Here is a 26,024-nt window from a genome sequence, read left to right as displayed (position 1 = left end):
TTCATATTTGAAGTGATCTGACCTATGAGGAGAGTAACCTCTAGCATTTGAGTGGTCAGGGACAGTGGTAATATGTTAAATCCATCCAGTGGTATCTCAGTTTGAGCCTGGCCAAAGATCTGAAATGAGAAGCAGATTCCCTCTGCAAGGGTCTTTTTTTTTCTTTTTTTTTCTTCTTTTTTTTTCCCCCTATACCTGTTACAGTAAATTTAGATGAAATGTAGGTACTAATTTATTTCATGCACTCTTGGCATGTACGAAAGACTAAATACTAGTGAATTAAAGGAGGTGAAACTATTCCAGCAGCTTTACTGGAGAAATACATTATTACTGTGAGGCTTTGATAGAATGAGGGCAAACTCTTATTAGATGCCTGCGGTTTCTGTTCTCCTTGTATTTGCATAATTCTTAACACTTTCATAGCACTCCTCACTTTCAAATGTTTGTCCAAACGTTAAGTAATCCCCAGCAACTTGGGGCTATAGATGGCTACAGTTTCCTGTCTTGATGGGTGGGGAGGCTTTCGGCAGAGATGGACTAGATGAGATTTTGCTGATGGTAGAGCCCTTCCAAGGGATTATTCATTTTGCCGTTCACCGGTGTGACTGAGACCCAGCTGTCAGTGCCTGGGACAACCTGCCCTGGCTCTGCATGTTGCACAGCAAGACCTGTATAAGCTCAGGCTTGCTGTATTTGAAAGGAAACTCAAATGCTACCCTAATCTAAGTTAAAAGTAGAACTCCCACCTATTCCTGAGTAGCAGTGGCTGGAGTGTTTTGGGGGATGTACCTGTGGTTTTTGTGCCTGGGATGCCCTAGGATTCGTTCCCAGCCGATTTTGCCTATCCTTTCTGGGGGCTGGATGATTGTCTGTGCTTGGGTTTTCTTTTTCCCTGTGTCCTCGCTGCCAATTAAATTTTGGCCTGAGTAAAGACTGTAATCCAGCCTGTGTCTGTCTACAGGCATGGAAAGCCTTTGGAGCATGCACCAGAGGTGCTCCTGCACGCTTGGTTGCGAGTTTGAAGGTAAGCCCAGAGTTCCAAGTTGACTGCGTGCTGTGAATCCCGCGTGACTGCTCAGCAAACACACAAGTACAGACGTTGACTTCCCAGCATTGCAGAAAGATGGGGGTTGACTATTTCATATGAAACCCACTGATCTAATGAAAACCCTCGCAACTCCCAAATCAAGCATTGCGTTAGAAGGCAGTGGAAGACAAGAAATGAATCAGTTCACATATCCTGATAGTTGTATCTAAGCCACTGGGGATCTCCAGGAGGAAATGATGTCACACATTGGCAAGGCTGCGTTTACTGGCCTAACTAAGATTTGGTCATTGAAAATCTGCAGCTGAAAGGCCAAACTATGAAGTATCTGAATGTCTTTGGATACAAATGGCTTAGAATATCACTGAGCTGTAATCTCCAAAGCCATCCCCAGAAAGAGATGGAAGTACTTGACGGATAAGAAACCAGAACATCTGCCATAGCAGGAGTGCTAGTGGGATGGAGACACATTGGGAAGTGGTAGGGACAGTCCCTCTCTTAAAATATACTCAGATGGAGATGATTATTTGGAATCTATCATAGTATGCACATGAAGAGCATTCAGTGATAAATGGGGGTGATGGAGCTTTGCTTGTCATTTAAGTGATGGGGAAGGGTGACAAAAAAGTAGAGCAAGATCCGTTGTGAAGTCTTTGGGCGTTCTTGTCTTGGGGGCTGTGTTTAGATGAGGGGGGGTAATTCATAAAATATATGGCACTGTCCTTCTGGTCAGTGTGAGGTTTTGTCCCTGCTGGTATCTTGGGCTTGATGTGTAATTCACGTCAATCATAAGTAGTACAGTTCTGAGAAGTGATTCTCTGTGCTACAGAAGCAGACTTCAGCTAGCCTGATTTCTGCACCTGACTTTTTTCTACCATAGCCTTTTAAATCTCTGGGTTTCCAGAATTTCCTATTACATGTCTAGACAATTCATATCACAGTGGTTAATTGTAAAAATTGTGGGGTACGGATGATACAGGATAACAAGAAACCAATTAAGAGACGCTGCTGATGAGAGAAGAGGACGAACACCAGAGTGTATAACACTTCTGGGATCATGAAGGCCCCTTCCTTATCCTTATGAGCAGCCAAAGGGTATAATCTCAATAATAAATTTATTAAGCTGCATCTTAAAACTGATTGGGCTGCCAGCCCCACTACTCCTGTTGGAAGGCATCGAGAGCCAGGCATGGTTAGGGACCTTCTTGCTCCAGCCAAAAGTTATTTGTAACCAGCTTATACTCATTTGTTCTTGTGCCAGTGTTGTCCTTTCGCTTAAATCATTCTTTCTGTGATGTAGACAGTGGTCTTATCCCCTCGGAGCCTTGCTCCTGCTGGGTTGAACAAAGCCAGCTCTGTTGTCTATTGTAAGAGGGCTCTTCCTTCCCTGTATGATCTAGCAGCTCTCTCCTGTAACGGTGTCTGTTAAAATGCATCTTTCTTGAATGTAAGCTGCCAGATGGTACGTAAAATCCTAGAGGAAGGATATTCTGTCATTAGTGGTATAGCCTTATGTCTTCCTTAAATCTACCAGAAATACTTTGCCCTCCAACATTCGCCAGAGTCATGCTGGCCGCCCTTAAAGCCCTTGGTGGCTTGCCCTTGTGCTGTGCTGATGTACCCAGCTCTCTCCTGCTCTTCTGCCCCTTGGCAATGGCCATGGTCTCAAGGGTGCAGTGTCAGCTGTCTTGCTGCTGAATCTACTCTTGGAGAAAGAGGGGATTTGATCCCAGTCCACCTGGAGATAGTGACAAAATTTGTAGTGGGACCAGCCTGAACTAAAACTGACCTATGCCTAACTCTGGAACCAAGCCCCAAACCTGGAGTCTCTGTGGAAGAATATACAGTATTTAGAAGGACCACAAAAGCAGCTGTTTATTTTTCATGATGGGGTTTTATTCACTGGGATTGTTTGGCAATATGGGAGTATATATATTTTCAGTAGTGACTTATAGATGACTAGGAAGATATGTATGCTTGTAATTCTGTAACGTTATTGTTTATAAGAGACTTTCTGCTGCTAAAATGAAATTTGTTCTTCCAATTTGCTGCAGATTGACAGATGCTTTAGTTCTTTGTTAAACTATTTGCATCTTTTTAATGGGGATTGCAGAAGCTGAAGTGAAACATTGAAGCTTTTAGGCAGTGCCATGGTTCGCCAGGCTTTCAAGAGGGCCTCCTCTGCACTGTGGATTTATTGCAACTCATGTAATGAAGTCAGTACAGCCCCTACTATAGATAGACAAAGATGCTTTTTGCAGCACTGCAGCTTGAAAAAGGGGTGAACTCTGCTGTAAATAAGGGCTTTATCACTGGGAAAAGTGTATCTGTTCAGCTGTACTGGTGGTAGTTGTAATTGAGGTCCGTCTCCCTGGCAAGCCCTTAGAAATGAACAATCAAGACAAAATAGACACTGACAAGGCCCTTGGTTTCCATGCTTGTTTTCATTTGTGTGAGAGGGAAGAAAAAAGAGAAAAGCCAGCAAAAACAAAAACAGAATTTCTGCTGCAGCTGTTTGAAACAATAAATGAACTGCAATGTGATGTTGTGGGTGTTCTTTTTTTTTTTGTTGTTTCATTCCTCATTTCCTCTTCCAACTTTTATTATTTCTCAGGCTTGGCAGTGGGAAGGACCATTCTCAAGACCTGGTGTTTTGCCTTGGTAACTCACTGAAACCAGATGTACTTCCATTTACTAGAATGCAGAACCTGTTTGCGCCTCGGTGCTTCCCAGGTCACTGGACGGCTCTGCCTTTATGAAGGGTTGTCAGTACAAGATGTTCACAGGAATTAATATCGGTAGAGGTAATACCTGAGCTACTAAATAATGGCATCTGCAGTGCAATTAAGGTCAGCACAGGAAGTAACCAGAGCGACACAACACACAAGGTCTTGACTAGCAGGAGGTTCAATTGGGGTGACCAAAACACTTGCAGACCCAGCCACCCATGCAGCCCTTGTCATGGACTTTGTTCTGGGAGTGGGAATGGAGAAGCTCATGTGAAGCAGCTCATGAATTGTCATGCCTTATAACCAGCCATATCAAAGTCACCTGAAATGAGTTACCTTTAGGGCTCTGTGGTGTCATCAGGGAAGAGGGATGAAGTAGAGAGCGGTGGGTAGCAAATGCCTGGGTTGTCTCACTTGAATTCACCTGTGCTTGGGTGTCAACACTCTCACCTGCTGCCAGACATGAAGCTGTGCCCTGGTGAGATTCAGAATAGGTTATATGGGGCAAAAACATAGTAAGAAAACTGGGTGTGAGATAAAATAAAACTATATTAAAAAACAAAAAGCATGATTGGTGTAAGCAGTGACCCTATGGTTGAATGGACCTGCTGGGGTTCTGGCAGGTGCTCTTCCTGCAAAGTGACTGCAGTGGTTTATGTTGTTATCTTTGTCAGCTGTCTGCTCTGCTTCCTGGAGGCTGCTGCGCTTGTGATGGGTGACAAAAGGGGAACTGTGTCAGCTCTTCAGCTGCTGTACATTTGAGCTGATGTATTAGTTTAAACTGATGATTTACGCTAGAGAATGCAGCAAGCCATTTGTGTCTGCCGGGATCCTAGGGTGGGTGATGGCTGGAGGATCCTCTCTTGCTTGCCTGCTGTGTGGGTATGTTCTTCAGCATCTGAGGTTGGAGACTGGATGCTGAGCAAGAAGGGTGGTTGCTTTTGATCCATTCTGGTGATTCCTGTGTTACTATACTTGAAAAGCATCCCTTTCACTGGAAGGCTCATCACATGCTCTTTGGAGAGTTTAGATTCTTCAGAGTTATTCCTGGTTCCTTTAGATATGCACAGCTATAATGTTTAGGTATTTCTGCCTAAGATGCCTTGGGGCATCCAGATAAATAGGACTTCATTAATGCAACGCAACCAAACCAGTTACAATAACATACAGTAAACTATTGCAGGCTTCCAGGTTGTGTGTTGTCATGGGGATACTCGTGGGTTTGGATTTAGAAGACAATTTCATGGTTTTAGTAGAGGTCTGCTTCTGTGGGGGCATGATGAGGAGGAGGGCTGAAGGAAGTGATGATCTTAAGACAGTTGAGGGTCACAAGGTCTCTAATCCCCTGGTTCCCCACAAGTGACACAGTGTGTTATTTATACCGCTCCGTTCCACTGCATTAGGGGTCAGAGGAGAATGGACTCCTGCTATTTCCTCCAAGTCCCACAGAGCCTGTTCTGTATTAGCACTGTTTTCAGTGGCAGGGCTTTATGCCATCACGAACTCTAATGAAAAGAAAGGAAAAGAGAATGCCGTCATATTGGCTTTGTTGCGTTCATGCAGATCCGTACCAATATAACTGTTTTGGTTAAAAGAAAACCACCAATTACCCTCTTTTCCGGTCCTGACTAATGACAGTGTAGGTACAAGAATTGTGGAAGTGCATAGTGGCAGTGTTATGTTCCTCAAACCTGGCTGAAAACAGTCAGAACTCCACAAGTAAAATAAGTATGTGCTCAAAGTTACTGAAAATACTTACTTCTTGTTTGCAGCAAGCCACAAGCATCAAGTTGACTAACTTAACTCTAAGAAAATGTAGCCTTTAATATATTTTGTTCTTACGCAAATTAGCTCCAGTCTGTTTCAGTGAGAACAACAGTTACTAGCTAAATTGGGCTTTGTCAACCCAAGGCCAAAAATTTAGTATAGCCGTGGAAAAATTCAGGCTGGCTTTGGCATATCTGGATATTGACATGATGCATGTCTTCGTTGTTGGTGTTGGGAAACCTGCATCTGCTATAAAATGAACACCTCTTTCTTTGGAAAGTACTTACTGAGATATCGGTGATGGACAAGTCTCTCTTAATAAATGTGACTTCACAGATCTTATTTTCAGCCTAGTGGAAAAATTGGAAAAGGTATCTAATGCGTCAAACATATTTTAAAAGACAGGTCTAAAGGTTTGAAGGTAATGCATCCTAAAAATAAACAGGAAAAATAATTCTTGAGCTTGGGCCAGGTTATTTCAAGATCAACATCAAGGCCAAAGCACTCTAATTCCCAGTGTAGGTTTCCAGGTAATTTTCATTGGCTTTGTTCATCTATACTGCTTTTGAGGTAGGAAGAATACTAATATCTACTAGGATTTTTCTGCAGTCTTCCTGAAAGTATATTTGTAAAGGGTCCTGACTCTTCTGCCAGTATTATGATTGCAGGCCTGTTGCTGTGTTGTGTGCTGCTCTTTTTTTTTTGATATATCAGCTTATCCACCTGGAAAGAAAATACTTGTGGTGCTTTTTGTATTATCAGGATGGTTGTAAACTTTTTTTTTTGATATGATGATGGGTATATAATAATAATGCATGGATGACTTTAAAGGGATGTAGAAGGACTTACAAAAGATAAATGGCAAAGAAAATGCCATCAAAATGAACCCAGATAGAACAGACCCAGACCAAAAGTTTAGCAAATAAACAGCTAACATAACTTTATGTTTTTTCTGACATCTCACTGACTGGCTCCAGCACTTCTGATACCTCAGAAGTCCGCCCTGCTGGATGGCAGAGCTAAAAATGAGCACATGGGCTTCATTTAAAAGAGAGGGACTTGTTTGTGTGGCTGGACTTGGACTCTTGCAGCACATGGATGCCCAGGATGCTGCACATCAAGGCTGGAGGAGCCGTCTGGGCACCGGGGAGGACGCGACGGAGAGCTAAGCTGGGTTTTGTGGTTTGCATGAAAAGCCTGGTTCAGCACGGAAGGCAGCGAGAATATTTTAACTGAATCAACATCAGCTCGGGCTCCAAACATCCTTCTTAATGGTAGTTTTGGGCACGTTTCTCGGGAGTTGGTGTGTTTCCAACCTGCGGCCCAGGGTGTCCCTCCATCACGCAGCGCGCTGTGTCCTGGGAGGAGGCAGCCCGGCAGGTGCCGGGACCTCTCGGGGCCAGCAGCCGTGGCGTGACTAGTTTTCCGAGATATTTAATCGGGAAAGGGGCTGGGCAGATCTGGGTGAGAGCCGAGGCCGGCGTTGCTGCTGGCTCGGGCGCGCGGCCCCACGCGGCTGCCTCCGCTCGCCAGCAGCGCCGCCCCTCCGTTTTTGGGGTGCGCGTGGGATTTCGGGGCCTTCGAGGGCAGTTCGGACAGTGCGGAAGGGTTTCCGCCCTTCCCCGACGCGGGGTCCCCGGGCGGAAATGGTCGCATTCGTGGTGGTTTGATGTGTTGTGAGTGCAGGCGTGTTGGCTACTCCTTAAAACACGCGTGTGGCGGTGTTAAATCCATGTTGTCAGCCGCCTGCGCATCTTCTCCAGGCGTCTGGGCCGAGGGCGGCGTCTCCGTTGCTGCCCGGGATCCCGGCAACCGGCCAGCGACTCGGTTCCGGAAACTTCGGCGTGACACCGCTGTTGAGCTGGGGCTCTTCTGGGATCACCGGGCAAGTTTTTGGAAAGCCACGTGCCGTACGGTCAGCAGGAGCGCGAGCGGGTGCCTCGGTGCGTAGGGACGCGAGATCTGCCGTGTTGGTTCAGCCACGAAGGCGCCTGGTCTGGTCTCCTGCCTCCACGAGAAAGCAGCAGCAGACGGGTCAGAGAAGGGCAGGGGGTGTCGTCTTCTTAAGAAGAGGCTCAGTAGATTTCATCTGCTATATTCAGTTTTTTTTTTTATTTTTTACTGCTAGTAAGCCCTGAATCATGAAGTTCAAATGTTACGAAGCTATTTATTACAATATCCTCGATATGCTTATAAATGCCCACTCCTTCCTTCCTTTCTTATCTTTTTCTTTAACCTCAGGAACTTCTCTCATCAGATATTTCCCACAGTCTGGTTATGGAAAAATATTGCCTTTTATCAGTTTTGCATTTGGTATCTTGTATAAACTGGGAAAGCTGTCTAGAAAGGCGTCTGACTTTGCTCTAGCATAGCCCCTGAGAGGAATGCGTTCCAGCTAGTTGGCAAGGAGGGTTTCGTGAGTTGAGCGGCCTGTAGAAGGAGGTAATGCCAGATATTTCAGCCAGATAGCCTCCAAATCTCTGTGAGTTGAATCACGGGTTTATGGATTGGAGCTACGGATTGGAGCTACCATTGCTTCGCTTTAGGAAAGATTGTATCTACCTGCGATAATCTCTTCCCATTCTTGGTGATAAAGGAAGGGCATCTGCATGAAAACAGATCTCCTATTCGCCTACTGTGTCCCTCGAGAAGATTATGACCATGAGAGTGAAATCCTGTCTCCATTGAAATCAGCGGCAAAGCTTAAATGGGGCTAGGATTCGCTCCTAGCTCCTAGCAAGGGTGAGCGACAAGAATAAGCCCGATGCTTAAGGAAAGGCTGATCTTGTTCTTATGCAGATCTTGGGAATGAGGGGAGAGAAACTCAGGCGCTCAGTGTCCCCAGGCAGCCAGCTTTCCAGAGTGCTCCCCCGGTTCCTGGGTGGTGTATGAAAGCAATGGGTGCGCTTGGGGGCAGCTGCCGGTGGGCTGATTAAGGGTATCTCCACAGGATGGTGATAGGTGGATCTGCTCTTGATGTTAAGGCATTTGCCTAGTAGGCGAGACACAACAGGTGCCTGCACCTGTATGTTTTGGTGGGCACAAGCTGTGCGCCTTTCTCCCCCATGAGACTGTAAACCTGCATGTATGCACTAGTCAGAGCGAAGCAGGGAAGCCATCAACATGGTGGTCAATGCCGTGAAAGCATGGCAGGAGGGGTTACACGGCTCCAGGCATTCAGCCTCCATGCCCACTTAGCTCAGATCGCCTCCTTAAAGAGTTTCATCTGACCTACTGATTTTTCCCTTGTCTGAAGCAAATCAAACAGCACTTGGGTGAATCACCCTTTGGGCAAGGCTGTAGAGGCCATGTTTCCAGTAAAGGGGCAGTGACAAGTAGCAAAAGGGGCAGCGATGCCTAACCATGAGAAGAGTTGGCAGAGTGAACTCTGCACCTTGCAGAGCGCTGTCATCTGGTTAAAAACTGTTTGGATTGCAAGTTGTGTGACATTCATGGAGCAGGTGTTATAAATACAGTTAAATACCGTATTTATGTATATACGGCGAATGGTATTATATGGCTAGGATTTCCTTTGATGCCTTTAGATGCTAATGTAGTAATAAAATAACCCTACTGCTTTTTATTTATTTCTCTCTTTATTCTAGTCTTAACACCAACACATGGAATTCATTTAAGAAGCAGAATGCAAAATCTTAAAAAAAATGTAGACATTAAGCTTTTAAGAGCACAGACTGTGTGACACTGCAGCAGTAAAAACGCTAATAACACAGACAAATGGGTCAGAAGAGGCTCAGTAGATCACCGGTCTTGGAAGAAATTTTGAAAAAATCTGCTCTTTGGGTTGCAGGAAATTTAGTTGATTTTTGTGTGCACATTCACGTATCAAAATGACTGAAATCCCAACAAGAATAGCATATCTGTTCAGCTAAACTGGAACTTCACCGCTGCCCTGTTTGTATGTAGTGTAGGACTGATGGGAGCCAGCTCTGGGAGTGAGGAGCAAACAGCTGGTACCTGGAGCTCTGTGCTAGTAGTAGACGGTATATTTATTTGGCAAACACAGGGAGGGTTACACAGAAGTCAGACATGTTTGCAGGGGTCTTGTTTTTTGTGTTTGTGTTTTTTCTTCCTCTTGATGTGGCTGGAGAAATCCTGGCAAAAGACAGATGTGATACAGGAGAAAGCAGGCAGAGGGGAACAGGGACTTGTTTGAACTGCCTTTTGGTTTTGGTGAGAAGTATTAAAATCTTGATACAGGGAAGGGAGTGACTGCACTCTGCTATAGTCTGTGTTTGAGGGAAGGGTGGCTTCATAGGTGCAATGCAGTGAGCGAAACCTGTTTTCACAAATGCATGGGACAGGGCAGGTAGAGATATAGTTCAGTCCTTGGTGGGAATGTTTGCATCTCTTTTTCCAAGCAGAAGAGAGATTCTCTTTTGGGTATTAGCAAAAAAAAAAGTACTGTTGTGAGGCTATAGCTTCATAATGTAAAGTACTGGTGCAGTAAGTAAAACTTTTCCATGCTGGATTTAGTTAAACCAATGCAACATCTATGTTTGGACAAAGCCTAATCCTTCACTGTTATGAAATCTTTCCTAATAATAATATTTTCTTTCACTTCAAGAAGATTCTGGTCTAGTGCCCATTGCCTTCACTGAGCTGCACATTAAAGACGCATGTAAAAGTGGGTAGGCATTTATTTGGATTTGTCAGCAACTGCTGAAATGAGTCAAATTATTCCATGGGCTTTGGTTTAAGTGAAAACGCTTTCTGTTATTATTTACAGAATATTGAACATGTGCCCTTAATAAATGGGAGTTAAAAAAAGTAACAGGAAGATAGAGCCTAATTTGCCAAAATTTCTCTGCATTGCTATTCCCAGAGATGTTTTGAAATCTTCACCTCAGTTGCCTTTGTCGAATCATGTGCCAATTCAAAGCATGTGGGGCTCCTCTTGCGTGCAGTGGGGGATGTGGGTGCGCACCGAGGTTAGAGCTTAGACGTCAAGCCAAGTGTGACAGTATGCAGAGAAAGTAATTATCGCTGAATTCCTATCCATTTCTTGGAAGAGGCAGCTACCAAGAATGAAGCTTTAAAAGGAGCCAAATATTAAGCTTGAAATTCACCATCCATGCAAATAGTGATTTAAACTGATGAAAAATGGCTTTTTCCTTCTTATACCCCACCCCCTTGTTTCTTCTTGCCTAGCTTTGGGCTGGTATGTGTTACTCACCCACAAAAAATACTTCCTGTATTGTGTTTTCCCACCCTCTGAATTCATTTCATCAAGGCACTTCAGTATGGGAATAACTTAAAGGGAGGTGGGTAGAGCCATTGATTCCAGTGGGCTTGTCCACGTGGCTGGAGTTAAACGTGTATGGACCGTATGTCTGGAGTCTTTTCCTCATCAGAGAACACTGGATCTGTCCGTGCAGCCTGATGTCAGACAGTCACAAGGTATTTTTGTCCTCTTAGACCTTGATTTATGGTACACGGCAAGCCACTCTGACAGCTCACCACGTCAGCCTGATGCAGCTGCTGCAGGGTCCAAAATGTGCCAACGCTGGGGTCTCCCATTGAGCCTTTGCCTGTCGGGCTGCGTCAGTGTATTCTGCAGCACCAAACCTGCCATCTGGGCTCCAATAAGAGAGACACATTTGTAGGTTCTTATAGTTACATTTGTGCTGTTTAAACACTGTCAGCGTGGATGGTTTAATGGAGTGGGCTGCAAATCCAGTTTAATAAAGGAATTTCAGGAGACTGTGGTGGTGGGGGGTTGATGAAAGCAACCATTAACTGCAAAAGAAATGCCTAGAATTGGTTGATTTTACCGTTGATGAAAAGTAAGGAGCTAGTCTCTTCTGTTTTTTTTAAATAGGATCTAATTAGTCTCACTGTTAGCAACTCTTATAATTTTAGCACAACTCCTTAGCTCCTGGAGTGATGTAGTCATGTGAGAATTTCAGCTTTTGTTTAACAACAAAGCACGTTTTTAGCCTTTATGGTGATAGAATAGATCCTGAAATTGTGAACGCTGGAAGCTTAAAGAATCGATCTAACATAAAGAACCAAAGAGGCTGAGAGAGCTGGGACTGTTCAGCCTAGAGAAGAGAAGGCTCAGGGGGGACCTTATCAGTGTGTATAAATATCAGGTGGGAGGATGTTAAGAGCGTGGGGCCAGAGTCTTCTCAGTGGTTCTCAGTGACGGGATGGGAGGCAATGGGTACAAACTGGAACACAGGAAATTGTCTGAACACAAGAAAATGCTTCTTTACTGTGAGGGTGGTTGAGCACTGGAGCAGGTTGCCCAGAGAGGTTGTGGAGTCTCCATCCTTGGAGATATTCAAAATCCATGGTCCTGGGCAGCCTGCTGCAGCTGCTATGGCTCGAGTAGTGGGGTTGGAGTAGATGATCTCCGGAGATCCCTTCCAACCCCAACTATTCTGTGATGCTGTGAAAAGTGTAATGACCAGATTCGTGATTATTTTTGTGGCCAGCTTTGTGTTTTGATGTTGTTGTTGTAAACTGGTAACTAAGCTGTAAACTGAAATTCATAAATACATGGTAGCAAAAAGCAACTGCAAGCTTCAGATTGACCAAAGCTCTGGAAAGCCCGGATGGTTCATAGTGATCGAGCCAAATGTAGGAAGTTGCAGTTCATTGCAGCAAAAGCATAGAAGTGTGTTTGCATGAGACTTCCCGGGAATCCAGACTAGTGCTCAGTGAGGGACTTCATGCCCTGACACCAGCCTGTGCTTGGGGACAGAGCTAAGTGTGCGAGTGGCCTTGGAGATGGACTGGCAACTGCATCTGGCACCTGTGAAAGCTCTTTGAGGCCTTTGGGGTTAGAAGTGGGCTCAACAGCTAATGGTTTCCTTTTGCCACGTGCCTGTGTGTGGGACCCAAAGAATGAAAGAGACTATTGTTTGAGCCCACTGGTGATGCAGAAGATTAAATATTGCCCACTTGGATGTGAACCAGTGGCACAGGAATGGAAACCTGGGCAAGTTCCAGTTTCCAGTGGATGGGTGAATACCAAATATCTATTCTGTTGTAAAGAATTAAAAAAAAAGAAAAAAAAAAGGCTTAGCCTGTGTACTAATTAGGCTCCCATTCAGGCTTATTTGTAGCTTCTCCTCTCCTGTGGACTGGACCATAAACGCTGTAGAGTTCTTGTACCATTATAACTGTTACACACTCCAATGAGCCTAAGTGAAACTCCAAAGTAATTGCATCCATACTATATATAAAAAGTGCCTTTTGTTTCTTTTGCAAGTAGAGAAATCAGCTGTTCTGGAGGGCTGTCCACTAGCAGTGTTAAGGTAAAATGGCTCTTCCGTGTGGCTGAACTCTTCATCATGTCTAATCTCTGATTTAGATTTTTGTGTCATGGCTATTGATTGACTCCTGCTTGCTTGTAACACGTGCAGAGCTGTAGAGTCATGGAGATCTTTTTAGAAATAGTGGCAGATTCTTTTGTGAATTACCAGCCAATTTGCTTTTGTATTTGTAGCAGGTGATGTGACAATTTGCTCAGACTATTGGATTTGCAGGCCCATACAGCCTTTGCCCTGAGGGGATTGCTACTGCAGATGTGGAAGTAGATATTTAAGTGCTTCAGTGGCCAGAAACCTCTCATGTGTCTTAAGCTACTTTTAAGTGGACTTCTTTTTTTTTAAATATTTGATCTGAGAAGGAGTATAGAAGTACTGGTAACACTTTATAAAATCTTTCCAAATATGAATCCCCTAAATTCCTTTTAATAGGGAGGAGAAGCACTATTGTATTATCCTCACATGTTGACGACCAGTTAGACAACATTGGTCTGTATCTACTGTGGGCATCTCCTGGAGCCTCTGGTTCAGCTGTTGGGGGATTACAAAGAAAGGCAGGAATTCGGTGATTTTACAGCCATCATGTAACCCTGCTTTATAGCATTGTAGGCCATGGGAGATTTCATTCCTGTAACAGAGAATTGAAGTCCCCAAGACCAGGCACAGATCAAAGAGCAAGAGTAGTAGTAGTAGCGGAGAGGTCCTGCTCCCAGTACCTCCCTCAGACCAGGGTCTCGCCAGAAGGACTTTGCTTGCAGAGCTGTACAGACACAGACTTCTGGAGGTTTGGCTTGCACTGGGGAAAGGAGTGCTTTTGCCCCATTAAGCTTGTAAGAATTTCCCAAATAGAAGAGTAGACCAACAAAAGCCCCAGTTTTACCGTCATGAAGGTGCTTTTGCCACTGTTGTGTATTTTTAAAACATCTTCTCTGTGAAGAGGATGGGGGTGTGTTTGTGTGTGGGGCAGTCCTAATGTAGTTTAGGTCTTGGTTACAAGAAACTGGAAGTGAATTCTGCTTTTGATTTTAGCCATGGATTTTGTGATGGCATTTCTGATCACCTTCAGAGACCACAGTCAACCTAGGTTTCACCCAGAGCTGCTATTCTCCCTAGGCATTTCCCAGTGCATGCTTGGATGGGTAGCTGCTTTCAGATAGCACCAGAGTCAAGATTAAGCATGCCATGGAGATGTGCATAGAAAAGCTCGTTCTCGGACTGTATCCCGGTTCCAGATATTAAGAAGAGACAGGAAATACAGATAAGAATCTCTGTCTGAAGCAGTTGTGCCTACCTGGTAGCAGGCAGACAACCGTAAGAGAATTTAGACTTCTGTCAGGTGTCAGATGCTCTTAGTGAGATGAGCTTATAGCGTCTTCATAACATTTTCAACTGGTAAAAGCCCTAGTGAGGTCCAGCCATGTCATTAATTAGGGCTGGGTTGAGATGTAGACCCGACCTTCAAGTGTGGTTTTCCTAAGGCATGGTTTCCTGTTTGTGTAGATATAAGAACAAAGAATCTGAAGTGGAAGAAAATCCAGACATGAAGTATGAGGTTTTACAGGCTGGATTGGGGGAGGATGAGGAATTACGTCCTGTTCAATACTGCACTCTTGTCCCTGCTCAGCGTGCAACTGGCACTGCTCTCCCTGACATGTTTTCAGAGAGGTGTTACAAAAAGCATTTGCTGACTCTCACTTATCCTAAAATAAACAGTGTGATGGATTGAACTCTGCGAGGCACAAACAAGCAGCAAGGCACCCTGGCACTGGCTTGCCTATTTATTTCATCCTGTAGCACTGCGGAACGTGGAACAGCTTAGCTGGCCTCTTGTTTCTCTCTTAAGGCCCACATAAAAGGCAGAGAAAATTGAGATGTAGCTGGGAGATGTGTGGCTTTGCTGTTGCGTGCATGGCAGAATGGTCTGTTCCAGGTATTGGTTTCCTCTGCAAGTTGCGTAGCGGAGTCCATGCAAGGATATGGAGAGTAATCGCAAGTACGCCAGGGCCTTCAGGTCTGTGGCACTGCCACTTGAGAAACTCTGGGTATGGAGATTGAGAGGACCTACCTGTTTCCCATACAGTGGGATTTTGTACTTTGTAAATTCCAAGTCTCCTGTGCTGCTTAAGGAGATTGCCAGGAGTTGGGCTTTCTTCTTCAGAGTCTCTGCATAGAAGCCTTCCGCTGCTCCTGCAGGATCTGGATCTGCAGGAGCCGTTCTTCCAGCCAGGGCACAGAGATGTGATCTGTGGCCAGCTGGCTGCTCCCGGGGCCCCTGGCAAAACTCCCATGGGTTTTCGGCAAGGTCTGGATTTGTTCTTCCTTCCTCGCCAGTGGAGAGAAGCAGAAGAGCCTGGGGCAAGGGAAGAGCAGAAGTGTAAAATACCTCTTGTGCTAAAGAGAAACCTGAAAAATCTGCAGTTACTTTTGCGCCATGACTGGGTACCATGTGTGTGTGTGGGAGTCCCACAAGACATTCTCCCTGTATTGATGTATTTCACTTAACAAAACTGTCAGAAAAAGGCCCTTCCTCCTCCCAGCTGCGGGAACCTGCCATTCATTTTGATGCACGATCTTGACTTTTCTTTTAGTAGTTGAGGTTGATGGGTAGAGATTATTGATTTGAATGAGAGACTATTTAAAAAAGAAAGCAAACAAGGAAAAAATCCATTTCCTCCCCCGCTTAAAGGGGCACAACTTATCTCTCCAAGCTCAGCCTGGGGATCAACATCTCTATAAAACAGCTTTAAAGCTAGAATCCACAGTCTCACCCTGAGAGAGCAGGAGGCGTGAATTGCTGTCCCCTGCTTTATATCTCTCTGCGTCAGATCTGCAAGTCTGATTTTCCCCTCCTGTACATCCAGTGTGGGCAGCATTGTCTGTTTGGAGCATTTGGGAGCTGAAATCACCAGTGCATTCCCCAGCATGCCGTAAAACAGCCTTTGCTTCTGCATAAAGGCAATGGGCAGCGGGAGAGAGAGCTAGCTGGTTACGGCTCCCCTGTTCTTACCCATACCCAGCTGAAGATGTAATTGCAAGAGAGGGGCAGCTTTGTGCTGGGACCTTGCACAGACCTTCTGAAACAAAAGAAAAAAATGCCGGACTTCTACTGGATCTCCTTGTTTGTATGTTGAGAATCACCCATGCTCTTTGAGCTTCACTGAGCAGTCAGGTATGCATTCCTACCCAAGGAGCATGCAGTCTAATTCAATCTCAAACAGAACATAGCGTGTCTGTCTGAAGCGGTTCAGGGCTGAAATTGTCATTTTTGAAAGACTTGTTTTTTTGTGAACTTTAGTTTTTCCAGACCAAGCAGCTCAGTGTCTCTAGAGAATGACATTGTTTAATTCACTGTAAGGCATGCTTTGCAAAGAGAAGGACATATGGAATTCTGTTTTCCATATTAGACATGATTTTGAGAACACCAAATAAAATGATTTTTCCTAGTACTGGTGCAGCAGCACTCTTCAAATACTATAAAAAAAGCTAATTAATATTTACCTTACAACTTGTTCCTTTGGTCTCTTCTGTGCAATGGTCTCCCTCCTGTTAGGGGAGTCTCTCCCGCCTCTCCCTGTTAGGGAACATTTTAAAGATATTTCTCTTAATACAACTGTCAGCTGGTGCAGATGGAGCAAAACTTTATTAAATCTTACATTAAAAATGGTCCGAGATGACATTAGATGCTTAAAATGTCAGATTGCAGGTCATTTACATAAAATTTGCTTTCTGTGTTCAAACCCCTTCAGGATTAGAAGAGCCCTTGTAATCAACAGTGTTTTAAATAATATCTTTTCTTGTGTTACTCATTTGGAATCATTTTATGAAGACACAAATAATTTTAGAAAGAGAACCTGCTTTTCAATTTAGTGTGGTCATGACCTGCATTTTGTGTGAGAGCTTAGATTGTAAAAATAGACTATTTTTGGTCTCCCATTCTCCTGGGTGTTAGCTTCAGGTTGGTTGGCAGATCCATATTGAGTGTGGGTGAAAAGTTCTGAATGGGAAGAAGGATGTGAGAGGGATGTGTGATAATACCTTAAATGGGATATTTAGGCTTGCATTTTAAAAAGTGCGCTTCCTTATGGAACTGATGTAACAATCAGTAGTTCTAGAAAGTGTGTTTCTGTTGCTCTTTATGTTTCACCAAACGGCTTGGCTTTGGGCAGAGTGTAGACTGGAGTTCTCAATCTATGAATGATCTTTCCATACTTATCTTTCTCCTTCAAGCCTCTTTTGGTTGGAGTTCAAAGAAAGAAAGTGACTTTTAGAACCAAAAATGATAAGTTGGGATGTGATCCATGGTCATTGCCTCTACGTTGTTCTCCATAATGCTCTGCAAGTCAAGGGCAGAAGTGAAGGGAGCAAAGCATGCGATGTCAGTAGAATGAATGTCCAGCACTTCGTTTTCAGAGCCAGCTCTGCACTTTCTCTCCAAAGCCATCTTTTATATGCAAGCAAGAGTGAGAAGCTATAATACAAACTGTGGTTTTGGCAGTCCATATGAGGGTATTTCAAACTGATAGGCAGAGCCAGGTTTAAAGGCTAATGGGGGTTAATGAATGGACTCTTAATTGTCTCCTTCTGATTGGCACTGGTAGTCCAGCATGCATGTGCCATCAGTGTGCCCAATCACTGGATGGTTGAACATCTCCTCATGAATCTTTTTCCTGGTTATAGCTGCTTTTTCTGAGCAATGAGCTGAAACCCTAGCTGTAGAGACAGCCTAGGATGTGGCTGATGGCCAAGCTGCAGTGAAGCTACTCGAGAATTGGTGTTGCTGAGTGAGGAGGAAAAGGAGCAGAAGCCTTTAAATTTGGGGGGAAAATGGAATATTTGAAGGTTTTTTTAATGTTTTGTTGATTTCTCTGTTATAAGGACATAAATATGATGGTCAGATGAGCAGAATAGTAGAAGAGACTGTTATCGGTGTTGTTCCATGACTCCATAAAGTAAACAAGTATGCTTCCCCACTGATAAAAAGTTCAAACCCTGTTGACCTGAAAACTGGTGGTTTTATAACACTCATTGTTACACCAAAGTCCAGTCTATAGCTCTTTTAAAATTATGTGTTTAAGAACAGGGTGGTAACACCTGAGGTGAGGTTTCAGTGATGGCTTGAGCTGATTCACCAGCTGGATGCTGTTGAGAGGCACGGTCTGAGCTTTGATCTTGCCCTCTTCCTTCCACTAGTGCTGGTGCTGATCCTACTTTGGTTCAGTAAACAAGGAGAAAACCATTCTTCCTTTTTGGCATGGTTACCCTCAACAGTGAACTGAACTGGTTCATTGAAGGATCAGGCCAATGCAAGGTAGCAAAAGATAAAGGAGGAAGAGGGGGTAGGACTGGGTGTTTTGGTGACAGCTCTTAGATCAGCTCAGCAGCCTAGTGAAATCTCATCCTAAGCATTGCTGCCTTTTCAGGAAATATGCCTGAAACCATTCTTGTAAAAGATGCTGGAGAATTTATAGCAAAGGAGAAAAGTTTTTGTTTTTTATTTCCTCTGCTGAGTAACGTGACTTTGATAAGCGATCTTTGCACCTGGAGATGTGTTTCTGCCTGGTGATGTAATGAAACCATTTAGGGAATTGCTTTCTGTTTCTAGGAAGGGAGTTTAAAGTCAATGAGTTCAGTACACGTTGTCTGAGGGGCCTGGTGTATGGAGAGTAAGAGAGACAAACACCCTGATTTCCATTCTCCTCCGTAATAAAATTACTGTTCTAGATTACTACAGCGGATAGTGAAGTTTAACAGGTCCCTTACTGCACTTAACTCACATGGTTGAGCTGTAATGAACATGCTGAAATGGAAAAACAGCCCTATCCTTAAAACAAAAAACACAGGCACAAAAAACACCCTTTGTTTTTTAAAACAAGCCATTGCACTTGGGACTCTTTAACGGTAAATATTTAACAGGTGGAACTCCTTATTCCTTTCTGTTTTCCCTTGTATTTCTTAACTAATTAGCGACGAGTCTCTTTAACTTTTTTCATGTGGCTATTAATCATCTCGGGCTGTCCTAGCCACTTTCCATAGTGGGGCATGCTGAACTTGCTGCTGTTTTCCTTCAGTTCATGTGACTTGTTCCTGCTGCCCTTGAGAAAGAGCTGTGGGCTCTGAGTGCTGCTCTCTGTTTTAAGGCTGATCGTTCTTATTTGGAGTTGAATGCACATTCAGTGCTGCGCGTTTCCTCGTGTGGGTGATTGGACTGTACCACTGCTGAGTACAAGTAATTGAGTTTTCCTTCATTGTGGGGTGAGAGGGATGAATGTGTTTTTAAAAGAGCTGGACTGCAACTTTTAAAATCTAGATGTAATGCATGGCTTTACTACCAGCTTACCACGTGACCTGCAGTAAGTCAGTGGGGCAAGTCTCGAAACCCTTGGCGTTAGGTGATACTCAGAGCCGGTCCACGAGACCCTCCAATCTGTCTGTGAAGCAGAAAGTTGTGGAAATACTGAACTGGAGCAGGAGGCAGGATCTTCAGAGCATGCAGAGTCCTTAGCCCTAAACATCCAGGGCATTTTAAGGCCAACTTCCAAGGAGCTGGAAAGCTGACTTTTTGGATCTCTGTCCTGAGCAGAAAAGTTTAAACTTTTATCTGTATCCCAAACTAGGCAAAATTGAGACAATCTGAATCTTGTCCTTTACAGCCTAGGATGGAAGGCGATGAGTATAACGCTGTATCCTCAGTACCATTAAGGAAGATGCTTAAAATGAACATTAATTATCTGTCATTGGTTTATCAGTTGTTCCAACCCTCATAACCTAGCTAGAAAGTCCTGTATGTCTATGTAAAAACGTACAGCATCCAGTATCTCTGATCTCTTCCATAGCCTTCAGGTCCTGCTGTCATGCAGGATTTTAAAGGAAGGCGAATAACGGAAGTAATCTGCACGGAGGTTGTATGGGGGGAAAGGGAGAGAAGTAAAAGGAAGAAAATGACATTTTTGTTCATTTGACAGTGAGAACTGTTAGGCTTGTCTCCCAGGAGAAGCGGACAAAGTACATATTGACATATCCATAGTGGAGCTAGGAAAAAGCCCTAGTACTCCAGGTACAGTGCTCTGTTGGAAATAGATAGGGAGTAGATGGGTAATGCAAGTCCCTTTTTTTTTCTTTTTTTCCTCTCCAGTCTAATTTCTCTTATGACAAAGATTTATGTCTGTTTGCGTGCTCATATTTTGCAGGTAATTGGTTTATAGAGAAAACCGTTAGCTCAAGGATTTTAGACAGGTGTTCTTTCAGTTGAGAAATATGTTTTACAGGCATTTTGAGTGTCATCTAGTCATCAGAGTTGCTGAGGGTCACTGTTTAATTGGTGGGAGGGGAGTTATTTTGGGAGATTCAAATCCTTTTCCAGAATTTTTTCATCAGCTCAGTGGTTTTGATCAGACCTTCTCAAACTTTGTTTCACATAACTGGGAGGAGGTCAGGGAATATTTGATTTCCTAACTCTATTTATTACCAGAAAAAACCATAAGCAAGGACAAGGCACTTTAGATTCTTTTTGCACAAATTAGCAGACCGAGTTAGTCTGTGGGTCTGAAGTTTAACTTGATCTGCTAACATCTGTGAAGACTTTGAATTGCCTTATACTGACTAGTGTTTTATATTTTGTAGTTAAGACCCTAAACATGTTTAACAAATTCACCAGATTTTAGAGAGCTGCAGTCCTCCAGGCTCATTTATTGGCAGTTGCAACCCAGGTTAGCTTGGGCCTCTTTAGTTGTGTTACACCTGCATCTTCACTTGAGAGAAGACAATTTTCGTTGTTTTCCCTAGTGAGAATTAATTTTTGATTCGAGGCAGGTTCCGTACTTGAGATGATTTAAACATGATCAAAGTTGAATTTTAACTTTTATGTTAAATAAGTATGTGTTTTCCTAAATCAAGGCTTTAAAGAGGGTTTCTGGGGAAAAAAAAAAGTGTTTTTTTTTGTACATTTAATTGTTCACCTACTTACTTTTTTTATATTTTTCATATCTGATGACGTTTCAGCTGTTTGAGGACAGATAGGACTTTATTGACACAATTAGCAAAACAAATGATTATCACACCTTTTATTTAACCCTGTGCTATTTAATCTGTTTGCTTGCACTTTCATTACTCACTTGCTTGGTTACGTTACACAATGATATCACCTTCCTGTGCTGCAGGAGCTAAAACAAAGCAAAAAAAAAAAAATCTTTTGGCTCTCAGCTGCTCACTGCAGTTTTTATTACAGATGAACTAGAAAGCAGCACTGGGCAAAGAGTTATTTGAGTTTCCTTTCACTGCTTGCTAGGCTTTATTTCCGGGCCTGGCAATTGGCTATGTTTGTGCGATAGTTCTCGTATCTTAAAATAACAAACAAAAAACCCAGCAACTTTATTCCCAGCATAATTAGTAAGATCAGATTGGAAAAAAAGAACAAAAAAAGCCTGATTCCAATGGCTTTGTACAAATCAAATAATTGGAATCTTTATGACTAATCCCCTGGGTATTTTTGAGACACTGTCCCAGGAGGTTTTTATTTGATTTGAAAATGAGTGTAGGAACCATAGCTGGAAAGAACTACAAATATGGTTGCTTTGCTCAAGAACTGAGTGTTTCTGAGATGCCAGTGCTAGCGCAGAGCTGACGCATTGGGATACTTTCCCCAGCTTGGCCCAAGCAGCGCTGCTACGAGCCATGGGCGGCCGTTTTTCTCTGGAATTACAAAGGCAGGTAGTCATGTTGACCCTGTGTCCTTATCAGCCCTTCCATCTGTTGTTTCCTTGTTACTCCCATTTGGAGCAGTCAAACACCCAATTAAGTTTAAAAAAAAAAAAAAAAAAAAAAAAGATGGGAACAAAAATGCGTCTCCTTTCCTCTGATAAAAAAAGGAGCTTTTTGGAAGGATCCGACAGTTAAGTGGGAAATTGGTTTCAATTGCTGGCTCTGCATAGTACTTCTCCTGCCTCACCTGCGCCCTGTGAGGCACCACGGAGTTACCTCCTCAGTGTCCGTTTGTGGTGGCCTCACAGAGCTTTAAGTCTGCACGTGCTCAAAATGTGACATTTGTTTAAATAAACCAAGAAAATTAAGGGGAAGGAAACTTCCTACTGTGCAAAAATAAAAGATTTTTGCATGGGAAGAAGTCTTGCCTGGCATGGGAAGAGCCCTCGCTGCCGGCTCCCGCTGGCACTGCTGTATAACAGCCTGTCCCCTTCCTCTCTCCGAAGGTCCTGGTCCCGCTCTTTTCGCCAGTCTGGAGCAACGTTTGGAGGAGCCCAGCAGCCTGGTCCTTTCCGTAGCTTCCAAGGATTTTTAGGATCGCAGGATTTACAGACCCGCGAAAACCTCTGGAGGACGTTAGCTGTGGATAAAAGCCTCTGGAAATGCCTACCGTCTTCCTTACCTCTTGTTTCTTCTTGGGTGACCTGCACATCGTTTGGGAAGGGAGCCTCTCCGTTCTTGGAGGATTACGTCTAACCAGCCACTTGCCACCCTCACTGGAATACATCTGCTAAGTTTTCCCAGGATGGAGAAATTACTACATGTGGCAGAAGGCTATTTTTCCCTTCTCCCGGAACTCTCCCAGAGCGCAGCGGTGCTCTCGTCCAGCAGGTACGTAGATGGTTTTCTCATTCGCTGCCTAATGGGGTTTCCTCATGTTTAGGAAGTAAACGGTTTTGTCTCCTTACTAGCCTCTGCTAAAGGTAAGGCCTTTCTAAGTGTTTGGCACTGTGCTCCGAAGATTCCTTTTCCTCATTAAAAGGAGACAGAGCATATTTCGAAAGGCAGCTTTGTGCAATGCTGTCATTTCTCGCAGCAGAGGTATCTGGGTTGATAACTGCATTTCGGGGGAGTGCCAAACGGCTCTGCGAGCACGCGTTGCCTTGCCGCAGCAGCGCGGTGCCTGCGCCTCGGGGTCCTGCAGGGCAGCGTGCAGAAATTAGAGGCTGGAGATTTTCTCCGACATCTTAGTATCCTACCGTTTTATGTAGAATTTCATTTAGGGCTCTTTCGGTTAAAACATGCATCGGATTGCCTGTGTTATTTGCAAGACTCTCTTTCGCTGCCGTGGGCGCAGGGTTACGTACCTTGCGGCTTGTCTCTTCATCTCCGTTCGGTGATAACCTTGACCTCGAAGGCATACAAACTAAGGGCACACAACAAACCCCGTGTCTTCCCCTCCTCCCCACACAGGTGACACCTGCTCGTATTGTCGAGTCCCAGGAGTCCTCCGTAAGCTTAGTCTTTGTAAGTCTAGAAATGAGTGAACCTCAAACCGTGCAGAGGTAAGTCACGGAGGTGTTGCATCTGGGGCGTGAAGGGCATTCGCGTGCGACCGGTGGACGTGCGCTCGTACGGACATGCGTGAGCTATTTGATATAATTGCGTAGGAGTGGATTTCAGTAGAGCGTTTGAACGTTTTGATGCCTAGCTTGACCCTTGCGTCTGAGGAGAAGGATGAGCTCGTATCTATCATTCGTTACTCTTCCTCCTGGATCGCCCCTTGACAGTCATCCAATTACCCAATATATTTATAACATGCGGTAGACATCAGCTGTGTATGAATCTCCTTATCAGACTTTGTCGTGTAATTTCAAAGGAGATGATATGAGTATTTAATACATTTTTTCTCATCTTAATTTAACAGAATTTCTGCTGAAGAATGGCATCATTTAGAGGATGATTTATCCTGTAAAAAAGGAGGTGGCTTTGAATTTTAAAATGAAAATGATTCTTGTTCAATATAGACACAGATAACTCAGTAGTTTTAGTGATAATTATTGAATTTGCATTTTTATAGTCATTTACAATGAATTAGATGCTTTTGTGAAGGTGACAAGTGTTTTTTTTTTTTTTTTCCCCTTCTTTAATACCGGAACTGGATGGTTCTGTTGGTTTCTGTGGGTGTCAGTTTGCTGTGAAAATCATAATTTTGACAATTGCACTAGTACTATTTTGTGATTCATTTGTTCGTATGTTCTGATAAATGCATTTGATTTATTTTTTTTTTGCAGGATAGGGGGAGTTAGTTCTTTGAGTCTAGCTTCCGGTTTTATTTATTTTTTTTACTATACAAAGAAGAGGTATTAAAGGGAAAGTGCTGAAAATGAAAATGCTTTGCTATACATTTATTCTGCATTCCCATCGGCATTTGCGAGGCATTAAAAGTTTCATTTTCTTGCTTTGTAAGCGAAATTACATTAAAGGAAGGAAATGTGTGAGAGTTAGAGTGTGTGTGGGAAAAACAAACTCTGTCAACTTATTCCTGAATTTGAACGTGATCTGTAGGCCAAATTAACAGTGGTAGACAAGGATTGAAAATAAAGAAAGTACTTTAATTAGCAGCTCTCTGAAAGTGTGGAGGAAGATTATTTCGAGGAAGGTAGCATCTGTAAGATTTGATTTCTTGGAGAGAAATCTGGTCCTGGAGCTGAGACCCTCGATGCTGTTTGCTTGTGCTTCCTAGCTTTATGAAGGGCTCTACATTGGCAGGCAGCAGGATTTGTGACATGCCATGGTACTGTACTATTCAGTGTTTATGCTGAATTATATTCCCATTTTACCCACTTGGCATGTTATGGTCTGGCTCAAATGACTGGGAATACAGGTATTTTTCAGTAGCTCTTCTTTCTGCATCGTGCATTGCATCTTCTGTATGTTTGAAGGCAACTTTCTCTGATGGTTGAGAGAGAGAAGAAACAGGTTTAGGAAATATGTATTACGTAACTGAATCCTCCAGAGATTCTCTCTCTGCCTCTGGTAAAGTTGCAAAGTAATTTTTTGTTGTTTCAGTCCACCTGTCAGGGGCGATATCAGTGTGTTGTATATTAGTAGGTAGGTTTTCTCTTCTCCCCTAGCTTTTTGTCCTTCAGCACACAGATGCAATTTAGTAAAACCACATGAAAGCTGCTCAGATTCACCTGATTTCACTAAGCAAAACTCCACTTTTGTTTAGATCTGATGCAAAATGCTGATTTGTGGCTCTCGTTTGGTACGTTCCTGTGGGTTGGGCTGCAAAGCAGAGATCGTCTGCTCCCATGCTCCTCACTGGGGTTTCCTATACCTTGGAAATCCTGGTGTTTCTGGGACCCGACTGTCTTCCCCATCCTCCTGGGTGCCATAGGTAGCTGAGAGGGGAGGTACGGCCAGACTGTGCTGGATTTGTCCCCTGATGAACAGACCGCTCAGAGCCAGTTTGGAGCAGCCCTGACTTCTGTGTGCCCTCAGGATCAGGGAGCTGTGGCTGAATTCTCGGTGAGTGCTCTGCTCCGAGAGTCTTGATCCCTGATCCTGTGCATTGAATTAATAAACCACTAAAAATCCGAGGTTTGGCTCTGTTGGTAGTATTCTGATTTGGCTTGGGTCTCAGCTTCTCATTCAGAGTTTAGGAGGAATATGGAGGGCCTGCCCGCAATTCAGGGTAACTGTTTTCCTTCCGTAACCTAAATTGACTTTCAAGGGTAGGCAAGCCCCACTGTGCAAGTTGGTCAGGAAAGTTTAGCCCATTTTATCTCTTATAAATATAGAACACTATTTTCCTATCACAAAAATTCCTGGTGTTTTATTAACTAGCTCCTAGCAACTTCTAAAGCACCCAAGAAAGGAGGGTCACCAGAAGTCCGAGCTTTTAAACTACAGTTTAAACAAACACAGCCGATATCTGGAAGTCTTTTTCTTTTTTTGTGGTGAGCTGCTTGATAAAGACGTTCCAAACCAATTCTTCACTTGTTACTGTAAGTGTCTGAAAAGGTCCTTTGTCAGCAGTATATTGCAGTGAAATGAACTTTATCTTTTGTATTTGACTAGGGGCTTGGTCCTTCCTCCTTGCAACCAAGGAAAAACCTAAGTGGAGCCCTAAACACCTCTAGAAGACGTAGCATGTATGTGCAAAATTTGTTTGTTGGTCATACCCCAAACCCCGCTGCTCAGCCTTTCAGGAACAGCATCTTTAAAATTTGACATAAGGGAGTTCCTTGAGCTTCCTCTTTTGTTTAAAGAGCCAAAGTAAGCATAATTAGTGCTTGTATACGAGTTTGCCTGTGGATCTTCAGTATAAGATAGGGTGTTGACTGCAATTCTGGAGTTCAGGTGGTGCTCAAGTTTGCCCCATAAGACAGAGTAGAATTGCAGTTGCTCCACTCCAGTGGTGCAGTCACTTTGGTACCTCTGAAGTGGCTGACCAAAACCCATCTCGTCACCAGGGTAATTTCG

General features: G+C 43.7%; 1 long non-coding RNA gene across 3 annotated transcripts in view; it reads left to right on the top strand.

The window, feature by feature from the left end:
- LOC106496312 (uncharacterized) overlaps positions 1 to 26,024 on the top strand; it is a 170,237-nt gene that overhangs the window by 24,927 nt on the left and 119,286 nt on the right. For all 3 annotated transcript variants that reach the window (XR_010883268.1, XR_001294586.2, XR_010883267.1), the window contains one exon: positions 22,040 to 22,424. This is a non-coding gene — a long non-coding RNA (uncharacterized lncRNA). The remainder of the gene's footprint in view (positions 1 to 22,039; positions 22,425 to 26,024) is intronic.

This window comes from Apteryx mantelli, chromosome 2, assembly GCF_036417845.1.
Source record: "Apteryx mantelli isolate bAptMan1 chromosome 2, bAptMan1.hap1, whole genome shotgun sequence".
Lineage (NCBI taxonomy): Eukaryota > Metazoa > Chordata > Aves > Apterygiformes > Apterygidae > Apteryx > Apteryx mantelli.
This window is presented reverse-complemented; position numbering and strand designations above follow the sequence as displayed.